At 40.9% G+C, this 14,398-nt stretch overlaps 1 pseudogene across 1 annotated transcript; it reads left to right on the top strand.

Moving 5' to 3' along the window:
* Positions 1–382: 382 nt before the first annotated feature.
* Positions 383–14,133, top strand: LOC109070817 (annotated as a pseudogene). Its single transcript, XR_006153064.1, has 40 exons — positions 383–498; positions 657–869; positions 995–1,138; positions 1,208–1,364; positions 1,819–1,846; positions 1,950–2,061; positions 2,151–2,243; positions 2,345–2,408; positions 2,512–2,610; positions 2,693–2,796; positions 2,942–3,080; positions 3,163–3,281; positions 3,402–3,551; positions 3,636–3,806; positions 3,881–4,181; positions 4,448–4,515; positions 4,596–4,683; positions 4,758–4,875; positions 4,978–5,101; positions 5,562–5,698; positions 5,783–6,038; positions 6,124–6,366; positions 6,449–6,625; positions 6,723–6,868; positions 6,954–7,047; positions 8,284–8,673; positions 8,751–8,877; positions 8,974–9,092; positions 9,224–9,420; positions 9,512–9,695; positions 9,779–9,944; positions 10,332–10,456; positions 10,662–10,970; positions 11,077–11,280; positions 11,374–11,499; positions 11,642–11,812; positions 13,418–13,522; positions 13,612–13,707; positions 13,816–13,947; positions 14,035–14,133. The product of XR_006153064.1 is annotated as a myosin heavy chain, fast skeletal muscle-like (transcript).
* Positions 14,134–14,398: the final 265 nt, after the last annotated feature.

Below are 14,398 nucleotides of genomic sequence, written 5' to 3'. Positions count from 1 at the left end.
GAAAGGGTGTTCAGTTGATGTAAACCATGAGAATAATTAAAATATGACATGCTCCAGCAAACCAAAAAACAAATGAAGGGCAAATGAAGGACAACATGTTGCTATTTTCCACCAGGACTGAGATGCATCATCATAAACCATGTAGAATAACATGACCAAATCCAGCCGGACAGTTCAGCTGAGTCTTCAGTAAAGATACTATATAAATGACAGCCTCTGATTGCAGCACAGTTACCCATCAAAACTCGGTGAGTCACACCATCTATCTATCTATCTATCTATCTATCTATCTATCTATCTATCTATCTATCTATCTATCTATCTATCTATCTATCTATCTATCTATCTATCTATCTATCTATCTATCTATCTATCTATCTATCTATCATTATATATATACTTTATTATTAAGTATATAGTCATTTATCTTTCTTTTCATTTTTCTTTTTCAGAATCCTGAACTTGACAGCTGCAATTTCTATCTGAGCATAATACAAGGTAAAGAACTGCCCAACCGATGGTGACAATATGATCTGTTTGGAGGTTTCACTGATTGGAATGTATTAGGAGAGTTAGAGTTGCAAGTTAGACAATGACAATCAAAAAGTGAATCTAATTAAGTATATCAGCATGGTGATGTCAGTTGTACTCCACAGTGAAGTACAATCATGGGAGATGGTGAAATGGAGTGTTTCGGCCCGGCGGCCATTTACCTCCGGAAGCCAGAAAAAGAGCGAATCGAGGCTCAGACCGCCCCCTTTGATGCCAAAACAGCATTCTTCGTGACAGATGCAGCTGAGATGTACTTAAAAAGTACTCTTGTTAGTAGAGAGGGTGGCAAAGCTACTGTCAAAACTCACTGTGGGAAAGTAAGTATCATAGATGAAAAAAAACTATTTAATATATTACTGTGCTTGAGTCTTCAGAGGTTAAAGTGTTTTACTTAAATAGTGTAGAAATGTGTGTACAAAAGTCTAAACAATGTTCATTACAGACTGTCACAGTAAAAGAAGATGAAATCTTCCAAATGAATCCTCCCAAGTTTGACAAAATGGAGGACATGGCCATGATGACCCACCTCAATGAGCCTTCTGTGCTGTTTAACCTCAAAGAGCGTTACGCAGCATGGATGATCTATGTAAGTAAATCATAATTTATTCCTGGAGTAGGGCAGCAACATTGTAAAACTGGACGATCTCCATTTCAGACCTACTCTGGCTTGTTCTGCGCCACTGTCAATCCATACAAATGGCTCCCAGTGTACGACGCCATTGTTGTGGCTGGATACAGAGGCAAAAAGAGGATTGAAGCCCCTCCTCACATCTTCTCCATCTCTGACAACGCCTACCAGTTCATGCTCACTGGTAAGTGGATTCCAGCAGTCAATGAAAAAATACACTTTATAATATCTAGTGTGAAGTAATAGTAGATAATTCATTGTCTATAAATTGCTGTTTTGGCAGAGTTCATAGAAAAGCTAAATCCAAATCGTATGTATATATAAAAAGACAACTGATGTTTTTTATCCTTGGTTAACAACATCTTAATAAATGAAGCCTAAATGAAGTTTTTAAGCTGAGGAAACTGAGTGGTACAGTTCAAATTAATGTTCAATTAGTGAGTGCATATCAACCAATATTTTGCATTATTGTATAAAAAGTTACCTTCTTCTATCTGCACTTAAATCTAGAAATAAATGTTAAGCCTATTAAACTAATACCAATGGAAAAAAAAAAAAACCTTAATATAGAGCTTCAAGTTAATATAGAGTGCTACCTATTTTAGAAATCCTGTTAACATTTCACGGTTTAATTTCAGATCGTGAGAACCAGTCTATCCTGATTACGTGAGTAAATATTCTTCTGCTGACACAACCTAAAGCTTTTCAATTATAATTGTAAATCAGTAAAAGATTTATGACTAAATGATGATCTCATATAAATCTCCAGTGGAGAATCTGGTGCAGGAAAGACTGTGAACACAAAACGTGTCATTCAGTACTTTGCAACTGTTGCGATGTCTGGTCCAAAGAAGACAGAGGCTGTCCCTGGAAAAATGCAGGTTAGTGAATATCTATTCTACACAATGTTATTGCTGACAGTGTTTGTGATTCACCTCATGACTACCCACTGTGCTACAATTACATCTAGGGATCACTGGAGGACCAGATCATTGCAGCCAACCCTCTGCTGGAGGCTTATGGTAATGCCAAGACTATAAGGAATGATAACTCCTCTCGGTTTGTAAGTTGCACCTATGAATCATCATTAATAACATCATACATTTTCAATCACAATTTCAAAGCAGGCAAACAGTTGAGCTTTTATCAATGATTTCAATCTAGGGTAAATTCATCAGGATTCACTTTGGGACTACTGGTAAACTGGCCAAAGCAGATATTGAAACTTGTGAGTCAACACTGTTTTAAGCCAAAAAAAAAATATTTGGAGGCTAAGATGTGGGTTAATCAGTTAAAAACAATGTATTTTTTCCTCTCTTTTTCTTGGAAAGATCTGCTAGAAAAGTCAAGGGTAACATTCCAGCTGTCTGCTGAGAGGAGTTACCACATCTTCTACCAGCTCATGACTGGACACAAGCCAGAGCTGCTCGGTGAGAAATCTACAGGATTGTGTTTTCACTTATTTCTATGTTTAAGAGCACTGGCAACATACTGCACATCAATTCTTTACAGAGGCCCTGCTCATCACCACCAACCCTTACGACTATCCAATGATCAGCCAGGGTGAAATCACTGTCAAGAGCATCGATGATGTGGAGGAGTTCATTGCCACAGATGTATGTGGACAACTGCAATATTATTTTATGTAACATTTCTGAGCAAACAAACATCAGAAAAACACAAGTTTGAACTGAACACTGCATGACACAGTATAAAATACTCCAATAAACCATATGATTTATTTGGTCTGTGTAAAAACAGACTGCCATTGACATTCTGGGCTTCACTGCTGATGAGAAAATCAGCATCTACAAGCTGACAGGTGCTGTGATGCATCATGGGGCCATGAAGTTCAAACAGAAGCAGAGAGAGGAGCAGGCCGAACCTGATGGCAATGAGGGTAAGATCAAATTTTAGCACAAATGAACATATAAACAGTCACTTAATTATCAACAATACTGCATAAAACTCTGCTTCCTTAGCGGCTGATAAAATCGCCTACCTCATTGGCATCAACTCCGCTGACATGCTGAAAGCTCTGTGTTACCCCAGAGTGAAGGTCGGGAATGAGATGGTGACCAAAGGCCAGACAGTACCACAGGTGATGACTTCATCAACACATTAAACTTGTGGATACAGTGAGAAATGTCTCAGACATAGTCATCGTGAGAAGTAAGGGTAATAATATAATCTATTCTACAATGACCTTTGAATTTCTCAGGTGAACAATGCAGTCTCTGCACTCTGCAAGTCTATCTATGAGAAAATGTTCTTGTGGATGGTCGTCCGTATCAATGAGATGTTGAACACGACGAATCCTAGAGAGTTCTACATCGGTGTGCTGGACATCGCTGGATTTGAGATCTTTGATGTGAGTATTAGTTATTAATGTCTCTGAAAGAATCAAGACATAAAAGATAACAGTCAGTTGCAATAATTGCTTCTTTATTATCAGTACAACAGCTTGGAGCAGCTTTGCATTAACTTCACAAATGAGAAACTGCAACAGTTCTTCAACCACACCATGTTTGTTCTGGAGCAAGAGGAGTACAAGAAAGAAGGCATTGAATGGGCGTTCATTGACTTTGGTATGGACTTGGCTGCCTGCATTGAGCTCATTGAGAAGGTAAGAGGATATTCAGTAAATTAAAATAACAATCTCACTGTGCCTGTGCTTCAGTGTGAATATTTCTTCAACAGCCAATGGGCATCTTCTCCATCCTTGAGGAGGAGTGCATGTTCCCAAAGGCTACAGACACAAGCTTCAAAAACAAGCTGCATGACCAGCATCTGGGAAAAAGTGCAGCTTTCCAGAAGCCCAAGCCTGCCAAAGGGAAGCCAGAGGCCCACTTCTCTCTGATGCACTACGCCGGCACTGTGGACTACAACATTGCTGGCTGGTTGGAAAAGAACAAGGATCCACTGAACGACTCTGTTGTGCAACTTTACCAAAAGTCAGCACTCAAAGTGCTGGCCTTGCTGTATGTCGCTGTGCCAGAAGGTACAAACATCTGCATTTCCTCAATTCTTTTGTGTTTGAATTATATACAAGACACCTTCTTAAACAAAAACTTTAAAAAAAAGAATGAGATCATCAGAACGCAACAAACTATGTGATCACAGATTTTGTAGTTTCAAAATAAGAAGTATGTCTATGCAAGATTCAACAAGATGTAAATAGAGATTTATTGAAGGGGTTAATCGAAAGCAACACAAGATTAACAAAACAAAAAAACAAAAAAACCTTCTGTCATTGATATAAAACAGAGGGAGGTGGAAAGAAAGCAGGCAAGAAGAAGGGTGGTTCCTTCCAGACGGTGTCTGCACTTTTTAGGGTAAACATATTCTCTCGCTTATTGAAGTTTGTGAATTGTTTCACCATTACAGATTAGATTAATTACAAGTATTTCCACAGGAGAACTTGGCTAAGCTGATGACTAACCTGAGGAGCACTCACCCTCACTTTGTGCGCTGCTTGATTCCTAATGAATCCAAGACTCCAGGTAATCTTGATCATTGAAGACTCAAATGCATCACAGAAAAAATATCTGGAACCTTAAGAACATTTGCATTCCAGGTCTGATGGAGAACTTCCTGGTTATCCACCAGCTCAGGTGTAATGGTGTGCTGGAGGGCATCAGAATCTGCAGGAAGGGTTTCCCCAGCAGAATCCACTACGGTGACTTCAAGCAGAGGTAAAGATATCTTTTTGCAACTTCTTACTTAGAGATGATGTATCATCTAATCTTCACTTCCTTATTTCACAAGAATACTACTCTCCCCTAAATGTCCTCTAGATACAAAATATTAAACGCTAGCGTCATCCCTGAGGGACAGTTCATTGACAACAAAAAGGCTACAGAGAAACTGTTGGGCTCTATTGATGTTGACCACACCCAATACAAATTTGGACACACCAAGGTGAGCTGTTCAGCAAATACACCACGTGGACAAAACTATTTCAACTCTTTCCTTCTCATTTTTGACTGCTACAATACAATGACATTGTAGAGAATTCAGTCCCTGCAATTGTCCTGCAATATTCTTAGGAAGGAAGGCGTTCAAGTCTAGGCTTTGTGCCAGTCAAGTTATTCCACACCAGATTACACAAAAAAATCCTATATGGACCCCACTTTGTGTACTGGACACTGTCATGCCTCCTCAAACTGTTACATCAAAAAAGAAAGGACAGAATTCTGTCAAATGTCATTCTATACAATAGTATTGAACATAATAGATTTTTTCCGAATGAAATTACTGGAACAGCCGAACTCAATTAGTATTAGGGCCATATAGTGTATCCCAGGCCACATCTACGCTGAAAAGGACTTAATGGCTTCTTCAACGCCTCATCTCTAATATATTCCAAATGTTCTTGTAGGTGTTCTTCAAAGCTGGTCTGTTGGGTGCTCTTGAGGAGATGAGAGATGAGAAACTAGTAAATCTGGTTACCATGACTCAGGCTTTGGCCCGAGGATATGTCATGAGGAAGGAGTTTGTCAAAATGATGGAGAGGAGGTACAGCATACAATTATGTTTGGAACACAACTGTCTAGTAGCACAGCATGATAAAGGCTGATTTACTGATTACAATTTACACAGGGAGGCAATTTTTTCCATCCAATACAACATCCGCTCATTCATGAATGTGAAACATTGGCCATGGATGAAGGTGTACTTCAAGATCAAGCCTCTTCTGAAGAGTGCAGAGAGTGAAAAAGAAATGGCATCAATGAAGGAGAACTTTGAGAAAATGAAAGAAGATTTAACAAAGGCATTAGCTAAAAAGAAGGAGCTTGAGGATAAAATGGTGTCACTTGTTCAGGAGAAAAATGATCTTCTACAGCAAGTAACTTCTGTGAGTATTTCATCTCTTATTTATCCCAATATAGATCCCACCACAATGAACATAAGTCATTAACTATATCCATGTCAATGAACAGGAATCTGAAAACCTCTGTGATGCTGAGGAGAGATGTGAAGGGCTCATCAAAAGCAAGATCCAGCTCGAGGGCAAACTCAAAGAGACAAACGAGAGACTGGAGGATGAGGAGGAAATCAATGCTGAACTGACTGCCAAGAAGAGGAAACTGGAGGATGAATGCTCCGAGCTGAAGAAAGACATCGATGACCTGGAGCTCACCTTGGCAAAAGTGGAGAAGGAGAAACATGCAACAGAGAATAAAGTCAGTATTTTATACATGTATATATTGCAGATTGTGATTCAGGCTCTTGATAATGAAAGCAGTAATCATTGTTTCCATTTAGGTGAAAAACCTGACGGAGGAGATGGCCTCTCAGGATGAGAGCATTGCTAAGCTGACCAAAGAGAAGAAAGCCCTCCAAGAGGCACACCAGCAGACTCTTGATGACCTTCAGGCAGAGGAAGACAAAGTCAACACTCTGACTAAAGCTAAGACAAAGCTTGAGCAACAAGTGGACGATGTAAGATGTTTGGCATAAGAATAAGACCATGAATCAATAAGAAATCAAATGTATTGCACTATACCAGATTTTAATGCTCCAGTTTGTGTAACAATAGCTTGAGGGCTCATTGGAGCAAGAGAAGAAGCTCCGTATGGACCTTGAGAGGGTCAAGAGGAAGCTTGAGGGTGATCTGAAACTGGCCCAGGAGTCCATAATGGACCTGGAGAATGAAAAACAGCAATCAGATGAGAAGATCAAAAAGTGAGTGGCCATCAGATTTTGAACTTAACACAATTACACAAAATAAGTATTTGGCACATTTTACAAAACAATACTTTAAAAACAGGAAGGACTTTGAGATAAGTCAGTTTCTCAGCAAGATTGAGGATGAACAGTCTTTGGGAGCACAGCTTCAGAAGAAGATCAAAGAACTTCAGCGAGTCCGACTCGAGTCACTATTCTTTGGACTCGAGTCCGACTCGAGACTCCATTCTCTGGACTCGTGACTCGACTTGGACTCGCGGACTGAGAAGCATGACTCGTACTTGGACTCGGACTTGAGGATATATAAAATCGGACTTGAGCATTCATCACGTTGTTTTTGACTAAATATGTTAAAAAAATTATATAAGGTGTTACACTTTTCCTGTTTCGTGCCCAAGACCGGCCGGGATCTATTTTTTCCCCTCACAGACACTGCTATCGGCTCGCTCTCTTTGCTTGACAACACACTCACTGACATCACTCACTTTACGCTCCTGCATGTCAGATCAGATTACATGATTTTTTTTGCCTGTTGCGATAGTCACTGTGTCAGATGGATGACGCAATTTTGACTCCTAAAATCCTGTGGTGTCGTGAACAAGAAACATGTCAGACTAACGTTACACGTTGCTTTCTGACCAGTCGTGTGCCGTCACACACACACACACACACATTCACTTGAACACACAAACGCACTCACGCTAAATCACTCGGTCACTCACACACAAACGCGCTTTCTCTCTCTCTCTCTCACACACACACACACACACACTCTCTCTCTCTCTCTCTCTCTCTCTCGGCATATCGTATTGATTATCTTTAAAATAACCTCTTTAAAAACAGTGTCCTGTAAAAATGCACGTTTCTTTTTTTCGCTGAGTGTATTTCTGTAATACAGTGTTAAAGGATTAGTTCACACAAAAATAAAAATTTCCTAATCATTTACTCCTCCCAATGCCATCCAGGATATCCATGGCATTTTTTCTTCAGTGGAAAATAAATTATGTTTTTTAAGGAAAACATTTCAGGATGTTTTCTTCATATAATGGACTTCAATGCCTACCAACTCAATACATTTAATCAGTTCTTTGAAGGTCCCAGAGTGGAGACATGTAAGCACTGGGAGCTCGAGACTCGACTCAGACTCGAATACGGACTCGAGACTCGACTCGGACTCGGAACTCTGGTAATGGTGACTCGACTTGGACTCGACTCGGACTCTTCTTTGGTGACTCGGACTTGGACTCGGACTCGAACACTGGGACTCGAGACTCGACTCGGACTCGACAGTTGGTGACTCGACTATAACACTGCACTAACCCTAATCTTTCTGATGTGAAATGGTGAAGTGGATGCATAGCTGGAAAAATCCACATTACAAATATCAGTAAAGAGGTCTTTTTTTCATTTAGGCCCGTATTGAGGAGCTGGAAGAGGAAATTGAGGCAGAGCGATCTGCTCGTGCCAAAGTGGAGAAGCAGAGAGCTGATCTCTCCAGGGAACTTGAAGAGATCAGCGAGAGGCTTGAGGAAGCTGGTGGTGCCACTGCTGCTCAGATTGAGATGAACAAGAAGCGTGAAGCCGAATTCCAGAAGATGCGTCGTGATCTGGAAGAGTCTACCTTGCAGCATGAAGCTACAGCTGCAGCTCTCCGAAAGAAGCAGGCAGACACTGTGGCTGAACTCGGAGAACAGATCGACAACCTCCAGCGGGTCAAGCAGAAGCTGGAGAAGGAGAAGAGTGAATACAAGATGGAGATTGATGACTTGACAAGCAACATGGAGGCTGTGGCTAAAGCAAAGGTAATGTCACTAGATGATCATTAATAAGTTCAAAATCATCTTTACAAACATATTCATATAATCTCTAATCTCTTTAGGGTAATTTAGAGAAGATGTGCCGCACTCTTGAAGACCAGCTGAGTGAAATCAAGGCCAAAAGTGATGAAAATAGTCGCCAGTTGAACGACATGAATGCACAACGAGCAAGACTTCAGACTGAAAATGGTAAGAAAGTAAGCTACACATGTAAAAAAAAAAAAAAAAATTGAGTAAAAAGATTCTATTATTATATTTCATGCTAATATCTGTAACCTGTTTCAGGTGAATTTAGCCGTCAGCTGGAAGAGAAAGAAGCACTTGTTTCGCAGTTAACTAGAGGAAAACAGGCTTTTACTCAGCAAATTGAGGATCTCAAAAGACATGTTGAGGAAGAAGTCAAGGTAGAGTTGCACATATTATTTTGTTTTGATAATCAATTTATGTTTATTTATTTTTTTATTTTTTTTTTGAAAATCCAAGCCATTTTGTAGATGGTAGAGTGTTTAAAATCCCCAAATGTGCCGCCCTGTAGGCCAAGAATGCTCTGGCCCATGCAGTTCAGTCTGCCCGCCATGACTGTGATTTGCTCAGAGAGCAGTATGAGGAGGAGCAGGAGGCCAAAACTGAACTCCAGCGTGGAATGTCTAAGGCCAACAGTGAGGTGGCCCAGTGGAGAGCCAAATATGAGACTGATGCCATCCAACGCACTGAAGAGCTTGAGGAAGCCAAGTAAATACAGCAAAGAAAAAAGTCTTCAGTACCCTACATTTAATATCAAAAATATTAGTAAGCTTTCATAATTTCATACCACTTTCTTCAGGAAAAAGCTGGCACAGCGTCTGCAGGATGCTGAAGAATCCATTGAGGCAGTGAGCTCCAAGTGTGCCTCTCTGGAAAAGACCAAACAGAGGCTGCAGGGTGAAGTGGAGGACCTCATGATTGATGGGGAGAGGGCAAATGCATTGGCTGCCAACCTTGACAAGAAGCAGAGAAACTTTGATAAGGTAAGAAAGATGTGGATAATCTTCAAATCTAAACCTTGAAACATGGACTTGGCTAATCAACAATGACTACATTTCTTCTTCAGGTTCTAGCAGAGTGGAAGCAGAAGTATGAGGAGAGCCAGGCTGAACTAGAAGCTGCTCAGAAAGAAGCTCGTTCTCTCAGCACTGAGCTTTTCAAAATGAAGAACTCCTATGAAGAAGCTCTTGACCACCTCGAGACCCTGAAGAGGGAGAACAAAAATCTGCAACGTAAATGGCGCAGGTTCGAGTCTCGGTGCTGGCAGGAGTTGTAGGTGGGAGGGAGTGAATGAACAGCGCTCTCTTCCACCCTCAATACCCATGGCTGAAGTACCCTTGAGCAAGGCACTGAACCCCCAGTTGCTCCCCGGGCGCTGGATATATAGCTGCCCACTGCTCCGGGTGTGTGTTCACGGTGTGTTCACTTCTCACTGCTGTGTGTGTGCACTTGGATGGGTTAAATGCAGAGCACCAATTTCGAGTATGGGTTACCATACTTGACAAATGTCACGACTTTCGACTTTCGACTTTCGACTTTATTTTAACAGCAAGGATTTAAAAAAACAGATTCATTTAAAAATAGAAAATGACGTACAATTGATTTTTAAATACTTTCAGAGGAGATTTCTGACCTCTCTGAGCAGCTTGGAGAGACTGGAAAGAGCATTCATGAGTTAGAGAAAGCCAAGAAGATAGTGGAGTCCGAGAAAGCAGAGATCCAGACTGCACTAGAAGAAGCCGAGGTGCCATTCCTTTGCTACACTACTAACATCACACCAGTGCTTTGAATAATATTAAAACATTGTATATGTAGTGGTTCAAAACCTTACATGAATGTTATTAGTTCCTTCTTAAACAATCACAAATGTACTGCCATTACTCCGGAGGCACATAGTACATTTTGACAAGTTTTAAATGTAAGTCAATTTTTTCCTTTTTTCCTTGCAGAGCACCCTGGAGCATGAAGAGTCCAAGATTCTTCGTGTGCAGCTGGAGCTGAACCAGGTGAAGAGCGAGATTGACAGGAAGCTTGCTGAGAAGGATGAGGAGATAGAACAGATCAAGAGGAACAGCCAAAGAGTGATGGATTCCATGCAGAGCACTCTGGATTCTGAGATCAGGAGCAGAAACGATGCCCTGAGAGTCAAAAAGAAGATGGAAGGAGATCTGAATGAGATGGAGGTCCAGCTGAGTCATGCCAACCGCCAGGCTGCTGAGGCCCAGAAACAGCTCAGGAACGTCCAAGGACAACTCAAGGTGTCTCTCTGTAGAATGAGGAGTTTAAATGTTTGATAATATGAATATGATACATGAATTAACTGAATCATGACATGCCACTAACAAAGAAAGAACATTGCCACAGGATGCCCAACTGCACCTTGATGAAGCTGTCAGGGGACAGGAGGACATGAAGGAGCAGGTGGCCATGGTGGAGCGCAGGAATAGCCTGATGCAAGCAGAGATTGAGGAGCTGAGAGCTGCACTGGAGCAAACAGAGAGAGGCCGCAAAGTGGCGGAGCAGGAGCTGGTGGATGCCAGTGAACGTGTGGGACTGCTGCACTCACAAGTACAAAAGATTATTAAATACGAAGAGCAAAATCAGGTTACATGATAAAGTTTTAGTTAAATATACACTAAACTACCTACTTAAATCCTGCAGAATACGAGTCTTATTAACACCAAGAAGAAGCTTGAGAATGATCTGCTCCAGGTTCAAGGTGAGGTGGATGATGCAGTCCAGGAGGCAAGAAATGCAGAGGAGAAGGCCAAGAAGGCCATCACTGATGTGGGTGTTTGCATTCTGTCGCTCTATTCTAATTTAAATAGTAATTTGACTTTGTTTAGCTGCATGTGGTAACAAAGAGAACATTCATGGAAGCTTATTCTATCAATATTGGTTAGCTCATTTCCATTGTCTCATATTTCAGGCTGCCATGATGGCTGAGGAGCTGAAGAAGGAGCAGGACACCAGTGCTCACCTGGAGAGGATGAAGAAGAACATGGAGGTGACTGTCAAAGACCTGCAGCACCGTCTGGATGAGGCTGAGAGTCTGGCCATGAAGGGTGGAAAGAAACAGCTCCAGAAACTGGAGTCCAGGGTAAATTACAGACTAAATACAGACATAAGCAGCGTTTACACAACTGGAACTTTACCCAGGAACTAGGGACTTTGGGCTGATACTCGGTGTGTTTCCACCGCAGGAACCAGGATCTAAATAAAGTTCCGGGTAAAAAAATGCCCCTCAGAAAAGCCTTACTCGCGAGGTAGTAATTTTTCCAAGGTCCGGAACTCTCGGGGGCGGGACTTGGGCGCTAAACATGCTGATTGGTTGAGTTCACGCAGCATTGTGATTTCAACCACCATTTATTCGGATAATTTTCAAAATATTACTGTTTTTCAGGTGAGAATGTAGTTGTTTAAAACTCAAATCTGTGGTTTATTTATAAAGACAGCGCCTATTTAAAAATGTGTTTTGCCGATTTCGGAGACGATCAGCTCCACGCGATCAGCAGGAGCTCAGTGATCATGTATCCGCCTAGAGCAGTCTCAACTCGGCTAGTCTTTCTGACATTTGCCGCTGGCTCTGATGTCTCTTTAGTGGTTAAACATAAAATATAATTTGTTTTGGGTAAATCTAACAGGTAATCTTTGGTCTATATTCAACTTATCTATATGTTAAAATGAAAATAAAAAGAGGCAAATGATATAATATTTTGTTTCATTGTAATGGCTGTATATATACAAATTTCCCTGAACTAAGTAAATTTCTGCGGCTATTATTTTGTTTAAATGAAAACGAAAGGAGGCAGTGGTATATGATATCCTATTTCGTTTTATTGTAAATATACAGTGAGGAAAATTGGAGTAGCCAAGGCGAGCTGACTGATGTTATCAAGTACGCTGCTGTTTGCAGAATTAGCGGATTTGCGTTGTCCTGTCTGCAGGAGATCACACTCCTGAGTTGAATGCGCAAAGTCCAAATTACCAAGGATGCAAGTCCGAAATTTGCGTACTTTGAGAAACGCGTGCAGACTTACGTCACCAGACTATTTGCCTAATCTTCACGGTACTAGACCGCAGTGGAAACGCAGAAAGCAACAGGTCTGGGGGGAAAATAGTTCCTGGGGAAAAAAGTTCCTGGTACAATTGTTCCAGGTAATTTTGGTGGAAACGCGGCATTAGGGTGTACTCATACTAGGAATGGTTGCCTTATAACTAGCCAGAGTGCGATTATACCAGGTGACATTTATGGAGGAATATGCAGCTATACTCACAAAGTATAAACAATGTTTATCAATAAGGTGAAAACCAGACCCATTATAAACCTATATTACTCAATACTCAAATTAACTGAAAACGGCTACTTTCCAAGTAGTAATAAATGTTGTTGTTTTTTGTAGAAAATATGATAGTAGTGCACACACAATTAGTAGCTGTTCCGTGCTCCGGTGCAGTTAGCGATCACACTACATGTGTACCGCGCCAGAACCCAACTGAACCATGCTCTGGCTCACCTCTTCAAGCAGGCCAGGACATGGTTCAGTGTACCGTGATCGGATATGGTACAGAGTGATCACACTAGTCAAACGAACCAGACTTTGGGGGTGCTCGGGCAAGGTTCACATCGCCTAGTGTGAGTAACCTTTAGATGAACTGGCCATGGTAGAGATTTGACAGGTGATAACAATAACTCTCTACTGAAGTGCATGAGTTGGAGGCTGAAGTTGAAGCTGAACAGAGACGTGGTGCAGACGCTGTGAAAGGAGTGCGCAAATATGAAAGGAGAGTGAAGGAGCTCACCTAACAGGTAAACCTACACAAAAATTAGATATTTAACACTTTTCATGATGATATACATAGTTTAACCAAGACCATAAACGATTATTACACCCAAAGACTGAGGAAGACAAGAAGAACGTGACTCGACTGCAGGATCTGGTAGACAAGCTGCAGCTGAAGGTGAAGGCCTACAAACGCCAAGCTGAAGAAGCTGTAAGTCTAATGTCAAATGTCTTGAGTGTGACGTTTTGACATTTTCTTTTCAATACACTCAGTGCCATGAGTGCAATGTTCTGAAAGGGGTTTGATATCTTGTATAAGGAGGAGCAGGCCAACACTCACCTGTCCAGGTACAGGAAGGTGCAGCATGAGCTGGAGGAGTCTCATGAGCACGCTGACATCGCCGAGTCCCAAGTCAACAAGCTGAGAGCCAAGAGCCGTGAAGCTGGGAAGGTAACAACAGATGACGATTATGTAAAGAAAAATCTATTTTTTTAATTAATTAATGTATTTATTTATTTATTTATTGCATCTTTCAAGACTAAAGACGAAGAATGAAGACAAGACTATACATCTACAAACAAGCATATGACTGACTTGTGCTGAGTTCTTCTGTGTCCATTAAATGGCAGAGTTTGACTTTGTTCTCCATTACTTTTTCCACTTTAAAACTTTTATCAGATACTCAATCTCTGTTCTAAAATACAACTATGAGGCATGATGTGGTAAAGAACACAAATGCAGTGTACTGACATTTTGATAGTAACATGAACCCAGAAATAAAAAGCAGGGGGAAAATGAAAACCTTCATACTTCATAACAAAAATGTGAACTTGTCTTTGTAAGTCACTTTGGATAAAAGTGTCTGCTAAATGCATAAATGTAAATGTGTTGGAATAAACCA

Source organism: Cyprinus carpio, chromosome A21 (assembly GCF_018340385.1).
Source record: "Cyprinus carpio isolate SPL01 chromosome A21, ASM1834038v1, whole genome shotgun sequence".
NCBI lineage: Eukaryota > Metazoa > Chordata > Actinopteri > Cypriniformes > Cyprinidae > Cyprinus > Cyprinus carpio.
The sequence above is the reverse complement of the archived record's forward strand: the minus strand, read 5'-3'. Positions and strand labels throughout refer to the sequence as shown.